We start from the raw sequence: 18,276 nt of genomic DNA on the forward strand, positions 1-18,276 counted from the left end.
GCTTTCCCATCTGTGGGTGCTTTCTGGGTGATGTGCGCACCGAATGTTCCACTTTCTGCTTATATTTCTTTAATTTTGGACCCTCCTTGGTTAGCGTAGGCCTAAACCTGGGTGTCTGATCCACATGGATGTTGGTGGCCACCCACCTATCGCATTTGGACCCCCACAACTGTCTCTTTTAGTTTTCCAGTTTCTGTAATTGTAGCACAATTTACTAATTTTAGCAGTTTTTCGGGTCCTAAACTTCCGGAGCCGTTTCGAGGCCCTGAATGATGTTTTTTTGGGAAATCTGGGAGCAACATGGGTCCATGGACCGATGTTTTTCTTCCCAAAGTTATAGTTCTTGGATAGATCTTTCTAATGAGCTATTGTACGCATCAAATGGAGATCGAGTGCCAAAGTTACGACCCTTGGAAATTGATGTGCCAATTTACCCAAACAGGGCCCACAGTTTGGCATTTCATCTTCTAGGGTTATGTTTTGGGATGTGTAGGGTTTTCCATTGTTTCTCAACAATAAATAGGCCTTCGAGCCTCATTGTAACATAGTTCAGAGGCATGTAGCTGCCAAATCTCTTCTCAGAGATAAGCTACCATCGCCCTAGCTGGTTTATTTCCATTGTTGTTTGTAAGCATATTTCAGTATTTTACATTAATGAAATGAAGTATTATTTCCGATGCATCTCTGTGTTTATGGTTATCTCTGTAATTTATTGTGTTCCTATTTAAATCTAGATCAATGGAATTAGAGCAGTCTTCTTTTTCTTTGTTTTTCTTTGCATGTCCCCAACGAGCTTGGGATATAAGGAGTTAGGGCTTGAACTGGTCGAACCTTTACAAGACCAACCTCGCAAATCCTGACAGCCTCTCATGGCGGATGAGAAGAAAGACGAGGGGGCAGGAGATCCTATCAAAATATTGCTCGAAGAGGCCCTCGAGAAACAAAGGAAAGCGATGATGGACAGCTTTGCCCAGATCCTTTAGCAGCTACCCAGAGGTGACGCATTGGCTTCCAACAGCTACTCTGGAAATGCCACACACCTTTAAGGTACAAGTTAATTTTGAAATCTACATCTTCGAGGGTCAAATAGACATAGATGTCATAGATAAATGGCTAAATATACTAGATGGGTATTTCTCTGTTCATGAATTTTCAAGTCGGGAAAAGATTGTTTTCGCTCTTCTCAAAGCAGCCCCCTACGTCAAGTACTAGTGGGAAACCTACTGCAAGCAGAAGAATGAAAGTACGAGCTCACTATTTTTAGCCGCACCCACTTGTGATTCATTTTGAGATGTTGTCAAGGAGCAGTACTACCCTGTCAAAAGCTATGAGGACAAATACATCAAATGGACCACGCTGCGGCAGGGAAGGGACCAAGATGTGTCGGAGTTCACAAAAATTTTTCATACCCTTCGCACATAGTTGGGTATCAAGGAATTTGAGTTGCATTTGGTACTCAAATACCGCGGCTACCTACACAAATACATCCAGGAAGAGATGGAGCTCCTAAACATCTCCTCACTTGGCACAACGTACCGATATGCTGTCAAAATCAAGAAAAAGTTCAAACAGAAGAAGCGAGACTTTGGATCTGCAATTTTGAAGACCAAAGGACAAAGCCAAGGCAAGGTGATCCAAGACAACCTGTCAAAGCCACAAGAAAATAAAAAAACCCCAAATTCGAAGAATGACACAGGAAAGTGGTGTGAGTTCCACAAGAGCCCCACTCACAACACAAGTAAGTGTCGAACCAAACAGTCGTTGGTGGCCAAGCTGAAGGCTTCTGAATCAAATGCATGTTTCGACCCTGATTGAGAACCCGATAAGGGTAATGGAAAAGGGAAGTAGATCATTGACGCGGAGCCCAACACCACTATTGCCACCTCTAAGATCTAGAAGAATGATCCCGAAGATCCAAAGGAGGGGGAGTGTCTTTTCCACTCACTGATGTGGGCGAAGGGTTCACCGCTGTAATTCATTGTCGACAATGGTAGCCAAAAGAACCTCATTTCAACAGAGGTCGTGAAGTGGTTGGGCCTACTGACTACACCACACCCACAGTCGTACAATATCGGGTGGCTTCACGAAGGACGAGATCTCAAAGTTTGCCAACAGTGCCACCTTCCCTGTAGCATCAAGCCCTTCACAAACAAGGTATTGTGTGATGTTACACCTCTGTATGTTTGTGATGTATTATTAGGCCAGCCATACTTGTGGAGGCGACATGCTGTGTATGAGTCAAGGCCTCGTGTTCTCATTATTTCTTTGTGTAATTCATTATACAGGATACCGGAGGTAGCCCCACCTACCACCACCTCTTTGATCACTGCTAAGAAAGGAAACAATCTCATCTCCCAGACTAGGAAATTCATCTGTCTGGTTCGCTCCCAAAGAAAGGGGAAGATCGTCACCACATCCATGACACCCACGAAGGGTTCCTCCATGCAACAGCAGCAACAGAGGGATACAGTCATTAAAGAACACAGGAACAACTTCTCCTCACCCACAGGGGTACCACACAAGCTTCAGGTGGGCAACAAAGTCTGGTTGCATCTGCCAAAAGAACGCCTGACAAGAGACCATTAGAAGCTCAAACCACTCTAACATGGTCCTTACATCATTACCAAGGCTATGGGAAACAATGCTTTGGAGCACATCATTCCTCCATTCCTTCACTTGCACCGAGTGTTCAATGTGGACCATCATCGACCATGCTTCCCACCATTACTAGACACATCAGAGATTGCAAAATAGCTCACCAGAAACTCAGCTCAGCGGAAGCTTCCTCATCTCAGGGAGGAACTCAACCCAATGGGGACCATTGCTTCCTAAGGGGGGAGGAATGATCCAATTGGATGTTGGTGGCCACCCACCTATCCCATTTGTACCCCCACAACTATCTCTTTTAGTTTTTCAGTTTCCGTAATTGTAACACAATTTACTATTTTTAGCAGTTTTTCTGGTCCTGAACTCCCAGAGCCATTTTGAGGCCCTAAACGACGTTTTTTTGGAAATTTGGGAGCAACATGGGTCCATGGATCAATGTTGCTCTTCCCAAAGTTATAATTCTTGGATAGATCTTTCTAACGAGCTATTGTACGTGTCAAACGAAGATCGGGTGCCAAAGTTACGACCCCGGGAAATTGATGTACCAATTTACCCAAACGGGGCCCATAGTTTGGCATTTCATCTTCTAGGGTTAGGTTTTGGGATGTGAAGGGTCTTCCATTGTTTCTCAACAATAAATAGGCCTTCGAGCCTCATTGTAACATAGTTCAGAGGCATGTAGCCGCCACATCTCTTCTCAGAGATAAGCTACCATCGCCCTAGCTGGTTTATTTCCATTGTTGTTTGTAAGCATATTTCAGTATTTTACATTAATGAAATGAAGTATTATTTCCACTGCATCTCTGTGTTTATGGTTATGTTTGTAATTTATTGCGTTCTTGTGTAAATCCGGATCAGTGTCCTCATTTATTTAAGCACTTCTATCGGTACTTCGATGCTTTCAACCTCCGACACAGCTTTGTCAGTTGCCATTGCTATTTCTGGGGTAGTTCCCTCAGTTGCCATTGCTTCTCTTGCACTCACGGTTTCTGCGGTCGTCAACATAATACTTGAAAATAATTTGTGTCTCTTTTGGCAACCTCTCAAACACTGAACTCGCTATCAAAGCTTCAAATCTTTCACAGTTCATGTACGCTTGAGAGCTCAACACCTCAATTCTCATAACGCAAAGTGTTTTTCGCTGGGCATCCACCTATAATTGATAGGCATTTTCAAATTCAAATCTGACCATTCCCCCCAAAATTCATTCATAAATGTTGGATTAGCGGCAGATTTTCATAGATCTTTCCCTTAATTCTGACTTAAATGCCACACCCCTCGCTCCATTTAGCCATTTTCCCACTGTAAAGCCATGAACAGTGACCATAACAGTCACTTTCTGGTTGGGCTGTGCAATCCATTCTTGGATAGCGTAGCTCCCTGCATGTTTTTGCTGACACTGTGGCATTCCTTCATTTCGCAAAGTTCCCCAATCATGCAGCTCCTCAACCTGGAGCGCTAAGGCTGTGCTTCCACCATGTAGTCATCTAGCCAGATCACTAATTTATGGCTTTAATCAGCTGCCATTCACCCACCCTGGGAATGGTTCCCCATTTAACTTTACCAACTGAACTACTCCACCGTTAGTAATCTCCTTAATGACATAGGAACCTAGCCAATGCATCCGAAATTTTCCTAGAAATTTATCAAACTTGCTATCTTATAATAGAACTAAATCATTTACCTTGAAGGTGCACAGTTTGATGTGCCGATCGTGCCATGCCTTTTCATGCTCCTTTTGAACCTATTGATGGAATCCAGCTAGAAATATATCTTCTTCAAGCTCTGTTAGCTGTGTGAGCTTCTCCTCCAGGGCTCCGTGATCCTCCATTCCTGTGAATGCCGCTATGCGAAACTAGGTACAATGTACTCCATTGGCATCACAACTTCCACGCCATAAACCAGTCTGAAGGGAATTTGTCCAGTCAACTTCTTGCAAGTCGTTCCATAAGCCCATAACACCGTGGGCACACGAACATCCCAATCATTTCCTTGAGCATTGCAAACCTTCGTGAGTGCGCTCTCCAATATTTTATTAATCGCTTCCACCATCCCATTAGCCTGCGAATAATATGGCATGCCCTTCTGATGGTAAACCTAAAATTCCTCCGTCATTGCGCTGATCATCTCATTAAGAAAATGCGTACCATGAACGCTCATTAACATTTTTTGACAACCAAACCTTTTCATCATGTACTGAAAGATGAATTTTTCCATTGTTGGGCTTGTACAGTCCTTCACAGGTTGTGCCTCCGCCCATCTGGTTAAGTACTCAGTCGCGGTGATGATGTATCGTGCACCCGTCTTCTTTCCTAGAGGCTAAATTGGTCCTACAAAGTCAATCACCCACTTCTCGAAGGGTTGTAACGATATCTGTGGATTCAACGGCAGCTCATCCCTGCACGAGGGTCTGTCAGTCCTTTGGCATGCATCGCATGCCCTACAATACGCTTTTGAATCCTTATGCAAGGTTGGCCACCACAACCCAGCATGTAGAATCTTCTACGTTGTTGCTTTACCCGCATAATGACCTCCTGCAGCTCCACTATGTGCCTTAGCGAGGATGTTGTTTCATTCAAACTCTGGCACATAGCATCACAATACTTCATCTAATCCCATTTTGTACAAGTGTCCTACAATGACAGAAAAATTTGTTGCGCGCACTACCAGTTCCTTCTTCTGTTGACTTGTATAACCTTCCGGAGCCGTTTCTTCTGTTAGGAAGCGGATAATATCTTCAAAGTGACTCTCCATGACACGCACTACAAAGAGTTGTGCATCAGGTAGCCCTTCCTCCAAATCAGTAGGCTCCTCCCCTATTTCAATGTGCGACAGATGATCCGGTCCAGCATTCAAGCGTCTTGGTTTCACAATAACTTCAAAATCACATTCCTAGAACAACAACAGCCACCTACATATCTTTGCCCCCAACACATGCTTGTTGACCAAGTATTTCAACTTGGAATGGTCCGTATACATCTTAAACAGTCCACCCAACAAATATTGCCTGAACTTTTGGAGCGCGTACACCATAGCTAATCCTTCGCACTCTATCGTGGAATAATTTTTCTATGCTTTGGACAGCTTCCTACTTGCGCACTCTATAGGATGATCCAAATCCCCCTCACCATCATCTGTCAATACTGCTCCCAGCACAATACATGACGTGTCCACATGCACATGAAACTCCTTTTTCCAATCCGAGAAAACTAGGATCAGCGCAGCGACCATTTTTTCCTTTAGCACATCCAATCTCTTCTGACATTCTTCATTCCAACAGAACGTGACTTCCTTCTTCAACAGTTTCTCAATCGGCGCAGTGATCTGGGCATAGCTCTTGATGAATTTCTTATAGTATCATGTATGCCCTAGCGTTGCGCGCAGCTGTTTCACACTCCTTGGCACCTCCAAATTGATTATAACCATGATCTTTGCGAGGTCTACCATCAAGCCTTGTCTGCATACCACATGGCCTAGCAAGATCCCAAAAGGGACACAAAACAAACATTTCTTCAGATTGAATCTGGTACCTCCGACATGTATCTAACATCAAACGCAGACTTGCCACATGATCCAGGATAGTTTCGTTTATATACGTATGGAAAGGATCACATGTAAAATTGTAGCTTAACACATAATTATAATGTGCACACAAGAAAAGAAGAAGAAACGCATAAAAAGCATGAAGGAAGACACAAAGACTTGATAACGGAGTTAGTTCAACTCGAACTACGTCTCCAGGCCCTGCTCTTTCAATGGGGAGGTCTTTATATTAAATGTCATAAAAAGAAGAGAATGTAATCATCTGATACATAAAAAGAGGGTTACACCTCCATTTTGAAAGATGGCTGAGAACAGAAGAATTCAGATGGAGAAGTGGGAAGCACCAATGTGTTCGTGGTGTTGAGAGGGCTGAAAAACATCTAAAACTTGTCCAAAAACAGACAAAATGCACTATCAGCCACCTGAAAGCTCTCCTCCCTCGAACAACATGTTGAAATTCCTCCCCCTTTGCTTTTCCAACTATCAGGCTTTTATAATGGGTCGTTTGGACAAATCCCGCTTAAATCGGGGTTGTTTTGGCATAAAATAGAGGTTGTTTTAGTAGAAGGGTCGGCGGGAGCAACAGACCCCAACACAAGCTTGTTATCGTTCCAAGTGATAATATCCAAGAACACTAAAATCTAACCAAATCTTTAAGCCCCGGACTTCAAGAAACATTAAATCGGGCATATATCCTTATCGAGTCTGGGCCTGATATCATAATCGGCATATCGAGAGTTCAACAGTCCTGTTAACGGGGATTGCCGACCGCCAATCACCGATCATCGATATCGGCGTCAGCCGATCGCATTGGCATCCCACTCATATAATGGTTCGGTGTCCTAGTCTATTGATCGTTGATAATGATCCTGTCGATCGCTTTATATCACCGATCGCACTCGCAAGTCGGCCCCTGCCTGCTCTGATATCGCCAATATGTATATATGGCCTTCCTCCGACCCGATATTTCGACAATCACTGATGGGGCGTCTTAAGGTCTGCCCTTTGCATGATTTCCAATGTGATTCCCTAAAAGTCCATTTTTAAAGGAAAATGCCTCATTTTCTTAAGGAACAAAGCAACCTTCTTTTCACGATAACTTCACCATCTAGACTCGGACTGAAGTACCATTCACGCCGTTGGAATCAGAACAACGAGATCTATGCTCTGGTCTTGGGTCGACTTCATTTCGAGAACTTTTGATTTTGAGCTTTTCCATGCCATTGCATCTGAAGATCCACCTAGATCAATCCTCCCCATTGAGGAGCTTTTGGACCGCTAAAAGCTTTCATTAGTCAATTGGCAAGTGAGGGAATTGTTTCCTCACCTTTTCCTTCTCCAACCACTTTGCCTTGCTGGGGTACATTCCCTTAAAACCCACTCGAATGTATTCCACATTTCCTCGCTATGTAGTCCCGGTCCTTCTATCAAGGATGATGTCCTCCGGTAACTCATCGAGATATTCTGGTGCAAAATCATTGACTGTAGGAATTGTGCCCACCTCATCTGTAGTGTCCTATCTAGGGTGCTAGACTAGGCTATATTTATTATCGACCAGCATGCGTAGACTTAGAGGCATGCGTCTACAGTATATAGACATAAAGGATTATTAGCGAAATGGTTATGATGGTAGGTCACAGGACTTCTTTACGAAAGATTGAGGTGTGTGTTACCTATCACCCAAACACTTAGGTCACTCAGTTAATCTACCTAATTAAAACACTGTCATTCAATTCATTTACCAAATTAAAACACTGTGTATCACTTTAAACCAAGATTTCAATCTCCTTACGGAGACACTATGCATAAAACCCATGTTCAGCAAATACTCAGCATTCACTAATATTCATGAAAGATAAAGGCATACTGAAAGCATAAGCATACTTTAAAATGATAACAGAGTTCATGACATTTCTTTAAAAAGACAACAAAGGATCGAATCCCTTACAGGATACGATTCACGATCTCAGTGATGAACTGTTCAAGCACTATCATAAACATCACCCATACGCATTCTATTGAAATCAAAAACCAATTCTAATTATTGTGCATATCATTTAATACCCTAAGTTGAGAATAAAAAGAAATGACAGTATACCAGTTTAACGCAGGGCCCGTCCGCGTTTAAGAGGTATACTGGACTGTGATCAACCGATTATAAAATCAACGCAACAAGGAAAATCGTGACTGCAACCGTGTTCTTGGTATTAAGTTTAAAACTCTGTTTTCAAAATGATACAATGATAACCAACACTAACTACACAAAACTGTGTTTACATATGTTTGTACAACCCTTACATTTCGAAAACGAATGTACATTCATGATGCGGCTGTTGCCGCTTTTATCATGTCGTGATTTTTAAAATGTTTCTATCCTGAACTGATTTCAAAAAGGAACAAAACTAAATCAGTTTAGAATGCTATGTTGTTGTTGCCTTTGTCGCCAACATGCTATACTTTGACCATCGTTGACCGCGCATGTAGGAGGGTCGGTTCTGCTGTAGGATAGGTATTCGTCCATGCTTGGACATTCTACTTTTCATCCCTACCCTTCGCTCTAGCCTAGCTGTCATGCCACATGTCAAACAATAAACCAATTACAGGATGTTGGAACTTCCTGTAGTCATTTTACCAAAAATTCCTAATTCTTTAACATAAAACTCCTAAATCAATTTTAATGCATTTTAATAACTATAGTACTATTAACTAATCAATTTCAAGGGATCTAAGAGATGTATGATGGAAAGAGGTAGGAAAATGATATGTTTTAGGAGGAAAAAGGAGGTCATGGGATGGTACCAACATCTCTTCCCGACTTAATGAATTAGCATGTCCTCATGCTAACCCCGAAGTGCTTCCCTTGAACTCTGTCCCTGCCTGTACCTCTGCTGCCTTTAGCAATGTATCCACATTCTTTTTCACCTCGGCATCTTTCTAACCATGGAGCTCCTACTTTAATCTCTTGTATTTTTCTTTGAGGGTCTTCTTCTGGTTGTACCACTTAGTGGCCCATTTACAAATATCTGTCTGCTCAGCCTCAAGTTCACTGATTCGCTCCCTTAACTTTTCATTCTTCTGTTGAGTCTCTTTACTCTGCGCTCGGAGCATTTCATTTTCTTTCTTGATAACTTTTTCTAGCATATTAGCCTCCATGAGTTCTTCCTTTAATTTCTCAATTTGTTTCTCCAGTTTCTTCTGTTTCTTAATGGGAGGTGGTGAACCTTTTTCTTGCCTTTTATTGCTTTCAACCTCTATATCAGCTCCTGGTCCTGGTTGTGAGTGGTCACTACTCTCAATATCCATCGGTATAGGTGCATTGGATTCAAGTTGGTCTTCTTGTAACTGGGCTTTTGGTGCTCTCCTTGTTCTTCTTGAATAGGTGGTGAAAATTTTATCTTGCTCTGCCTTTTGAGCATCCTCTTTTCTCATTTTCCTAGTCCTTATGCTGCTCACAGGTGGAGGTACCTTGCTTGCTTTGGATACTGCGATCTCTTCATCGATATCCTTCATGAATCCTGAGTTCTCCTGCAGTTCTTCTTTGTCTTCTTCATCTTTAATTTGGTTAGCAGCTAAGAACTCCTTCCACGTTTTCCCTCTTCTCTGCAATTCATGCTCAATAAGAATTTTAATTAACCCAAAGTGATATAAGCTCTTGTCTTCATTTCCCTTCTGATTTTGGATGGTCTTCAACATCTTGGTTAGGCTTGCAATAGGAAATATGGTAGACTGATAACACACTGCCTTTTCAAGTGTAGCAGCAGTTTAATATGGTATAGATAGACAATACTGTAACGGCCTTCACAAGTTACGAATTTTTGGAGGATATAGACCATCTCGTCCTAGGGATGCATCAACCAACTCCTTGGGACGCCTTTCTTCCAATTAACTGATGAGACTCTGGATCTAGACATAAATTGAGTCCATGACTTCTCTTTAAATTTCTTTGTCTTAAAGTATGTTATGAAACCAGCTCACAAAAAGATAGAAAAGAGAGATACACGCCTTAGAATTCAGCCTCTTCGAGGGGGCAACCTCCTTTACATTACATAAATGAACAATTCTTGGATGATACAAATGAAAATACCTCCTTTCTATATACAAGAGTCTAAGGGGTTATAACATAATCAGAGCCGACATAACAATAATAATGTAAGGGCACAATAATAACAATAGTGGGCTTCTATGGGGCACAATAGTAATAATATGGGCACTAGATGGGTACATCAATATAATAAGTGGGTTATACTAATAACAATAAGGGGTTACACTAGTAGTATAAGGGCCTAACATGCCCCACTCCTTCAAAAAGCGTTGTCCTCAACGCTTGAGTAGTTCTTGATGCTTCTGTATAAAATTCTTGTCCTCCCATGTGGAATATTCAGTGGGTAAGTTCTTCCACTTGATGAGATACTCTGAAATTGATCGATTTCGTAGCTGTCGGGTTCTTGTTTCTGTGACTGCTCCAGGTTCCAATATGATTTTTCCTTCCTCTTCAATTTCTGGCAATATTGCTTGAATTGGGATCTTTTGCAACTTTTGAATAAGTGGCCATACTTCTTCGTCCTTTTTCCATTCATCCCTTGCTTCATTTATCCAATCTGGTTGGATCATATAAATAGCACAAACCAATGCTTCCACATCCTCATCCTTGAAGAGTCTTCCCATTCGGTAAGGTCGCCATTTTTTAAGTGCATGTAGTATTGCCAACATTTCCTTCTCATAAATAGCTTGCTTGAGATGTAGCAGTAAAAATACCCAATCACCTACATCAAAACATTTTTCACTACGATGTTTATCTACCTGTTGTTTCATTTGATTTTGGACCGAAGTGGCGTTATCCTTTAAAAGTTGGAGAACTTGCTGTTGATGCTCGATGTGATCTTTCTCTGCTTGAAACTTTTTCTTCTTGATATGTCCTTCTATCTTTTGAGGAGTGGTAATTTCTTCCAGTCCTTTACAAGATATGGTCGGATTCATTTCTTGATTCTTGATGTGATCTTTCACTTCTTGAACATTTTTCTTCTTGATGTGTCCTTCTATCTTGATAGTTTGAGGAGTGGTAATTCTTGCCAATACTTTACAAGATATGGTCTGATTCATTTCTTCTTTCTCTGGGGTGGTGTCCTGGCATATATCCTCTTCTTTTGATGTTTCTTGATCCTTTTCTTCCTCCTCTTCATATTCTATGTAAAATAATTTCTTCTCAGCACACCTATGACCTTTAGTGCATTTGCTATCACAATTGTAACAAAGCCCTTTTTCTCTTTTTTCTTCCAATTGTTGTGGTGTAACCCTTGTAGGTTGTGGAAGGCTGGGAGAAACAACACTTCCATCTTTACAATTGTGAGGGGTATGCTTCCTGGTTTCCATAATTTTGCTTTCCATTATGTCACAAAGCCCTTTTACTCTTTCCAATTGTTGTGGTGTTGCTCTAAAGAAGGTGTTGCTCTTTGTATCCTCATAATGTGCTATCATTTCCTCCGTGAAAATTGACCACGTAACAAGTTTTTTACGAGAACAAAGCCCTTCATACCATAAAAATTGATCTGGTTCTAAATATGAAGATGCAATACATACCTTTTGTAACAGTTGTACACCATGTAGATCAAAATATTGCTCCATCTGAAGTATCCAATTTACTGGATCCTTGCCATCAAACTTCCTGATCTTGCTTTTTCTTGATTTTAGGAGCTCGACCTTGAAACGACTGTAACTCTGTACTTTCAGATCTTTAAGTTCTAAAATTGTGAAATATAGTAGCCTTCTTTGTCCTCTTTCCAATGCCACTAGTCTGATCCAAATTGGATTCTCCAAGAAAGAGTTATGCACAATCTCCCGCAGTGACCTGATTATAGACTAGTTCAGTAGAGCTAAATTGTACGACGTGCCGCGAGTCTCTGTTTCTACCTTTGGATCTAAAAAACACCCACAAGAAACTACAGTCCGTCCTCTTTCTGTACCTTTTTACAAAATTTCAATCCGATCCTCAGAGAGAAAGTTATGATGATTTTCCCCAGGTCACCTATTTTGAATGTAATTCAGGAGTCTGCAAAAAGACCAACTTCCTCAGATCATATCTCCGAAAATATAGCGCGAAAAGCTCTGAAATTTGGACCCAAGGTTCAGCGTCAATTCTTCTCAAATGGGTTCTTTTTGCGACTTCTGAAACGTCGCAGAAAAAAATTTATAGCAAAATTCCACGATGACCTGTTTGGAGCAGCGAAACCCTAGAATCCAAAGCTCTGATACCAAATGTTATGAAACCAGCTCACAAAAAGATAGAAAAGAGAGATCCACGCCTTAGAATTCAGCCTCTTCGAGGGGGCAACCTCCTTTACATTACATAAATGAACAATTCTTGGATGATACAAATGAAAAGACCTCCTTTCTATATATAGGAGTCTAAGGGGTTATAACATAATCAGAGCCGACATAACAATAATAATGTAAGGGCACAATAATAACAATAGTGGGCTTCTATGGGGCACAATAGTAATAATATGGGCACTAGATGGTACATCAATATAATAAGTGGGTTATACTAATAACAATAAGGGGTTACACTAGTAGTATAGGGGCCTAACAAAGTACTTCTCCCCTTCTGGGCTGATCCCTATTGACTGGGCTATGGTGTCTTCCGAAACCCTGAATGAGAAATTACCTATCAGGGCTTTCTCTCCATTGAATGTGAAATCGAATTGTTTGGTAACCTCTTCATTACTTCCATGAAATTTCTTTAAAAATGGCAACCACTATATCTCTTTGAGAATTGAAATGCAATCTTCGTGATACTGAGAACTGTCGAACATGCTCGGCTCGACCCTATTGGTCATTTTGGCAGAGGGTCGTGCTCTAACTCTTCTCTGTTTATGTTTTGCAATTTCAACAAAGAAGTTTCAATTTGTTACCTGGTGGTGTCGCTCCCTTAATATCCAGTATGATGCTCGGTTGACTGTCTTGTGACTTTGGTGGGAGTCGAACCCGAATGGCTATATTTCCCACTTGTGGCGCTCACTGCTTTCAATCCTTACTGTGGAAGTCGCGGGAGTTAAATGTCAGCGTGAAATAACTAAGAATGATGGTGAAATAACCAACTACACTTACTTCATAGCATATTCATCTTTTGGAACAGAGGAATGGTTGTACCGTTTGTATAGATGCCATCATAGGAGCGCTGGAAGCGTATATGCAATACTAGGGTATGATTCAGGGAGTCCTCTTAATCATTTGGCTACGTCGGGTGGTGATATCATAATTCAGCCGTGTGGGATATAATGAATAAGCCCACTTAACATTTGTTTCTTTTTTTAAAAACAATTCACCACGTGTCCTGCTTCTATTGGTACTCGGCCAAATGGAAGATGTTGGTATGGCTGTAAGATACGATTGACATAACAAGGTTGATATGAAAAGGGTAACGAATTTAGAGGTATGAAATAGGTTGTAGTATGAAAGATGATAAGAATTAACAGTGAGATAAGGGATGATGGAAAATTTAGTGTCCTTGAAATCGATCATAACAGTCACAGTCATTAAATTCAACATTAAAAATTAATCTAAGAAATTAAATGTTAAGAATAAGGAACACATTACACTTTTGTTGGTTGTTGTTGCATTGGCATGCTGAGTAGGACTAGTCTCTTTTGACTATTCTTTGTTTTTCATAACAGGTCCCCTGAGATAGATTCGAATGCAACAGGTCCCTCTGAGATCTTGAAGATGTTCATGCAGCTCCTTGGAAATCCGGAGAAAGAATTATATGTATACAAGTTCCTTGAGCTTGGGTATTTGATGGAGTCTTGGTGCCCAGCAACCTGTGGATCCTTGTAGAAACTTGATGAAGCTTTGCTGAAGTAATCCTGAAGTAACAGTCTCTTAACAGGTCCCTTTTATGTGTCTTAAACAGGTCCCATTACTGCTGGTGTTGGTAACATGGTCTTCTGGACAGAACAGGTCCCCCTGCATAATGTTTATAACTAGGTCCCTCTGAGATAAAACAATGACAAAACAACTTCTTTATTGAAATCTGGAATGCTGGAACAAACTGCTTTGGAAATTTACAGTGAGGAGATGAGATAAGAAATCTTTAAGAATTTACAATGGAGAGATAAAAGAACAAAATGCTGATGCTTCTCTCCCCCACTAAAGTTTTGACTTGTCCTCAAGTCATTATTCAGTTGATAAATGAAACAATGAACAAAAGAAAAGGAATTGTGATTTGCCAATGAATTGGTTTTCAAGTAAGAATTCGGGGTTAGAGTGTGCCAGAGTCTGGTTTTCACATCTAAGCCAGTGTTATTATATTTTTTTTTTTTTTTTTTTTTTTAGATTTTGTTTTGTGTTTTTTTTTTTTTTTTTTGAATTTCTAAATTGAAAGGAAATGAACTAAGGCAGGGATACTGCAGCTGAAGGCTACAGTATCTCAACCTCTCTTTGTTGAGATACTGTTTGGAGAAAATCTTGCTTGCTGATGGGCTTAGTGTATAGTTTCAGGCGATGACCATTGACAGTAAAGGAATGAGCTTCTCCATCAATAGTTTTGAGCTTGACTGAACCATTGTCGTAAGCCTGAATAATTTGGTATGGGCCCATCCAATGGGTGGTAAACTTGGCTTTATGATCTCTAAATTTAGAGTCAAAAAGTAAAGCCCAGTCACCTTCCTTGAACTGCTTCTTCTTGATATGTGCACCATGCCACTGCTTCCTTTGTTTTTGCATGAGGATTGTGGTTTCCTCTGCTTGTTGCCTCATTTCATCCAGCTGGTTCAACTGCTGAATTCTTTCTTGTTGTTCTTGGTCCAAGTCAATTTGCAAATCTGCAGCCAGTTTAAAAGTATGTATTTGAAACTCAATAGGAATCATTACCTCTTTGCCATACACCAACTGATATGGTGTAAATCCTGTAGTATCCTTCCATGTAATTCTGTAAACCCAGACTGCATCTTTGAGCTTCTCTTCCCAATTCTTCCTGTTCATTGCCACAGTTTTAGTAATGATCCCTTCTAAAGTTTTGTTTGTGGATTCTACCACCCATTGGCCTGTGGATGGTAAGGTGTACTTTTCCTATGCTTGATTTGGTATTTTTCTGTGATGTCCTTCACTAGCTTTGAGGTGAATTGAGTACCTTGATCAGTCACTATCTCCCTTGGTACTCCATACCTTACAAAAATCTCTTCAAAAAGGAAATTTACCACTGTGTGTTTGGTGGCTCTAACCAGTGCTTTTGCTTCAGCCCACTTTGTGACGTAATCAGTACATACTAAGATGTACTTCTTACCATTGGAGGTTGGGTTAATGGGTCCTATAAAGTCTAGAGCCCATTTTTCAAATGGCTCTAGGTGAACTTGGGGCTGAAGGGGCATCTCGTTTGTAGCTGTTGTCCTGCCCATTCTTTGGCAGCTGTCACAACTCTTCACATACTTCTTGGCATCCTTGAAAATGGATGGCCAGTAGTATCCAAGAGTAAGAACTTTGAATGTTGTCCGCTTAGCTGCAAAATGCCCACCACACGGTTCATCGTGGCAAGATTTTAAAATATCAATTATCTCATCATTTCTTACACATCTTCTAATAATCATATCATAACCAATGTAAAATAAATCGCCATTAAGCCATGAATATCTAGCACTTTGTTTGACTAGTCTCTTATTTTCCTTTGCAGTAAAGTGTGGAGGTGTCCTTCCTGTAGACAAATAATTGGCCAAATCAGCATACCAAGGATTTACTATGGAAATTGCAAATAAATTTTCATCTGGAAAAGAATCTTCAACCGGAACAACCTCACCTGGATTTTGCAGTCTAGAAAGAAAATCTGCCACCTGATTCTCTTTACCTGGTCTATCTAACACTGTGATGTTAAATTCCTGTAACAATAATAACCATCTGGTAACTCTGCCACTAGTTATTGGTTTATTCATTAAATGTCTAATGGCAGAATGATCAGTATGCACAAAGACTTCATAACCAGTTATATAATGTCGGAATTTATTCACAGCATATATGATGGCAAGTGTTTCCTTTTCTGTGACTGTGTAGTTTGACTCTGCAGGTGTTATATTTTTTCTAATGAAATAAATGGCATAATACCAAGATTCCTCTTTTTGGCCTAATGAGGCACCCACTGCAGTGTCAGATGCATCTGTAAAGATATGAAATGGTAGGCTTCAGTTAGGCCCTCTTAAAACTGGTGCGGTTGATAACTTCTTTTTGAGTACTCCGAATGCTTGCTGGCAGTTCTCATTCCAGTTGAAAAGTACATCTTTTGTTAGAAGTTTAAACAAAGGTAAAGCTATTTTACTAAAATGTTCAATAAACCTTCTGTAATAGCTTGCATACCCAAGGAAACTTCTTACCTCTCTTTGATTCTTTGGAATTGGCAAATCAACAATGATCTGGATCTTTGCTGGGTCAACTTTGATGCCTTGAAAAGAAATGTAGTGGCCTAATACTATCCCTTCGTTTAACATCATAAAGCACTTTTCATTGCTGAGGGACAGATTAGCTTCAATACATCTTTTCAAAACTCTCTCAAGGTTCTCTAATGCATGTTCAAATGAATTGTCGTACACTGAAAAATCAACCATGTAAACTTCAACACAATCATGAACTAAATTAGCGAAAATAGCTAATACAGCTCTCTGAAATGTAGCTGGAGCATTGCAAAGTCCAAATGGCAAAAAATTGTAAGCATAAGTGCCCCAAGGACAGGTGAATGTGGTTTTGTCCTGGTCTTCTGAGGCTATCCTGATCTAGTTGTAGCCACTGAAACCATCAAGAAAAGAAAATGATGATTTCCCAACTAGGGTGTCTAACACTTGGTCAATAAATGGTAGTGGGAAATAATCTTTGAGCATTGCTTTGTTCAGTTGTCTGTAATCAACACAAATGCGCCACTTACCATTTTTCTTGGGCACTATAACCAATGGGGATACCCACTGACTGTCAGAAATAGGATATATAAAATTAACTCTCAACAGTTTTTGCAATTCTTCTCTGACAATATCCTGGAGCATGGGGTTCATTCTTCTCTGTGGTTGCCTCACTAGTTTGATAGTACTATCTGTATAAATATGGTGAGTGCATGTGTCAGGGTGAATCCCATGCATATCGGTGTAGTCCCAAGCAAATGCTTTCTGGTATTTTCTCAATAGTCGAATCAATTTCTCTTGCTAAGATGAGTCTAGGTGATTGCCTATGTTCAAATTTTTCCCTGGACTAATCTCTATGATCTGACTCTGTGTGTTGGTGATGGATTGAACTGGAAAAATATCGTGAAATGTGGTTTGCAAATATTGAATGGTGCATGTTTCCTGAAAATTTTGGGCTAAAAGTACATCTGCAGCATGATATTGGTCATTTCTCAAATTTTCGGAAATATCAAGTTGAGAAAGGAATAATTCTACCAAATCATTATTGTTTTGTTCTTGGAAATCATAGATTTGGTCAATGCTAAAAATAGATTGTACTTCTTCTTTATCATTGAATTTATCATCAAGCCACAAATTGTGTGTTACTGTTGGTGATTGTGCCGATGGATAAAGAGTGAGCTGTTTTCTTTCGGTCCCTCTTGAAATGATCATGTTGCCCGATCGACATCCTATGAATGCATCAGCAGTCGCTAACCATGGTCTACCAAGGATGATAGGGTGCCCTCCTAAATTGGATTTGGGTTGAAGAACTAAGAAATCCACTGGATACTCCCAAGAGTCCAGTGAGACAATTATGTCCTCCAAAATCCCTTCAGGAATCACTTTAGACCTATCAGCGAGTTCTAGAACAATCGTTGTATGTTGCAAATTTATGAGCTGGAGTGTTCTCATGGTTTCAAGAGTCATGACATTTATTGTGGCCCCAAGATCTATCAAATTGTTTGGAATTTGTATGTTGTTAATGATGGTGGTCACTTTGGGAATGCCAGGATCAACATACTTTTCCATGGAGATGGTATTGGTCATAAGGCCAGCTAAATGTCCTATAACATGAATGGTTTGAGGATCAATCATTTTTCTAGAAGGATTCTTGAGGCACATGTCTTTGATGGCTTTAGTATATATGGGAATGTCTTTTATAGCTTGCAGCAGTGGAATTTTTATGTAGACATTCTTGAGTTCATCTAAGACATCAAAC

Source organism: Pinus tabuliformis, chromosome X, assembly GCF_031772625.1.
Source record: "Pinus tabuliformis cultivar Carrire ecotype Pingquan chromosome X, CPIR1, whole genome shotgun sequence".
NCBI classification, from domain to species: Eukaryota; Viridiplantae; Streptophyta; class Pinopsida; order Pinales; family Pinaceae; genus Pinus; species Pinus tabuliformis.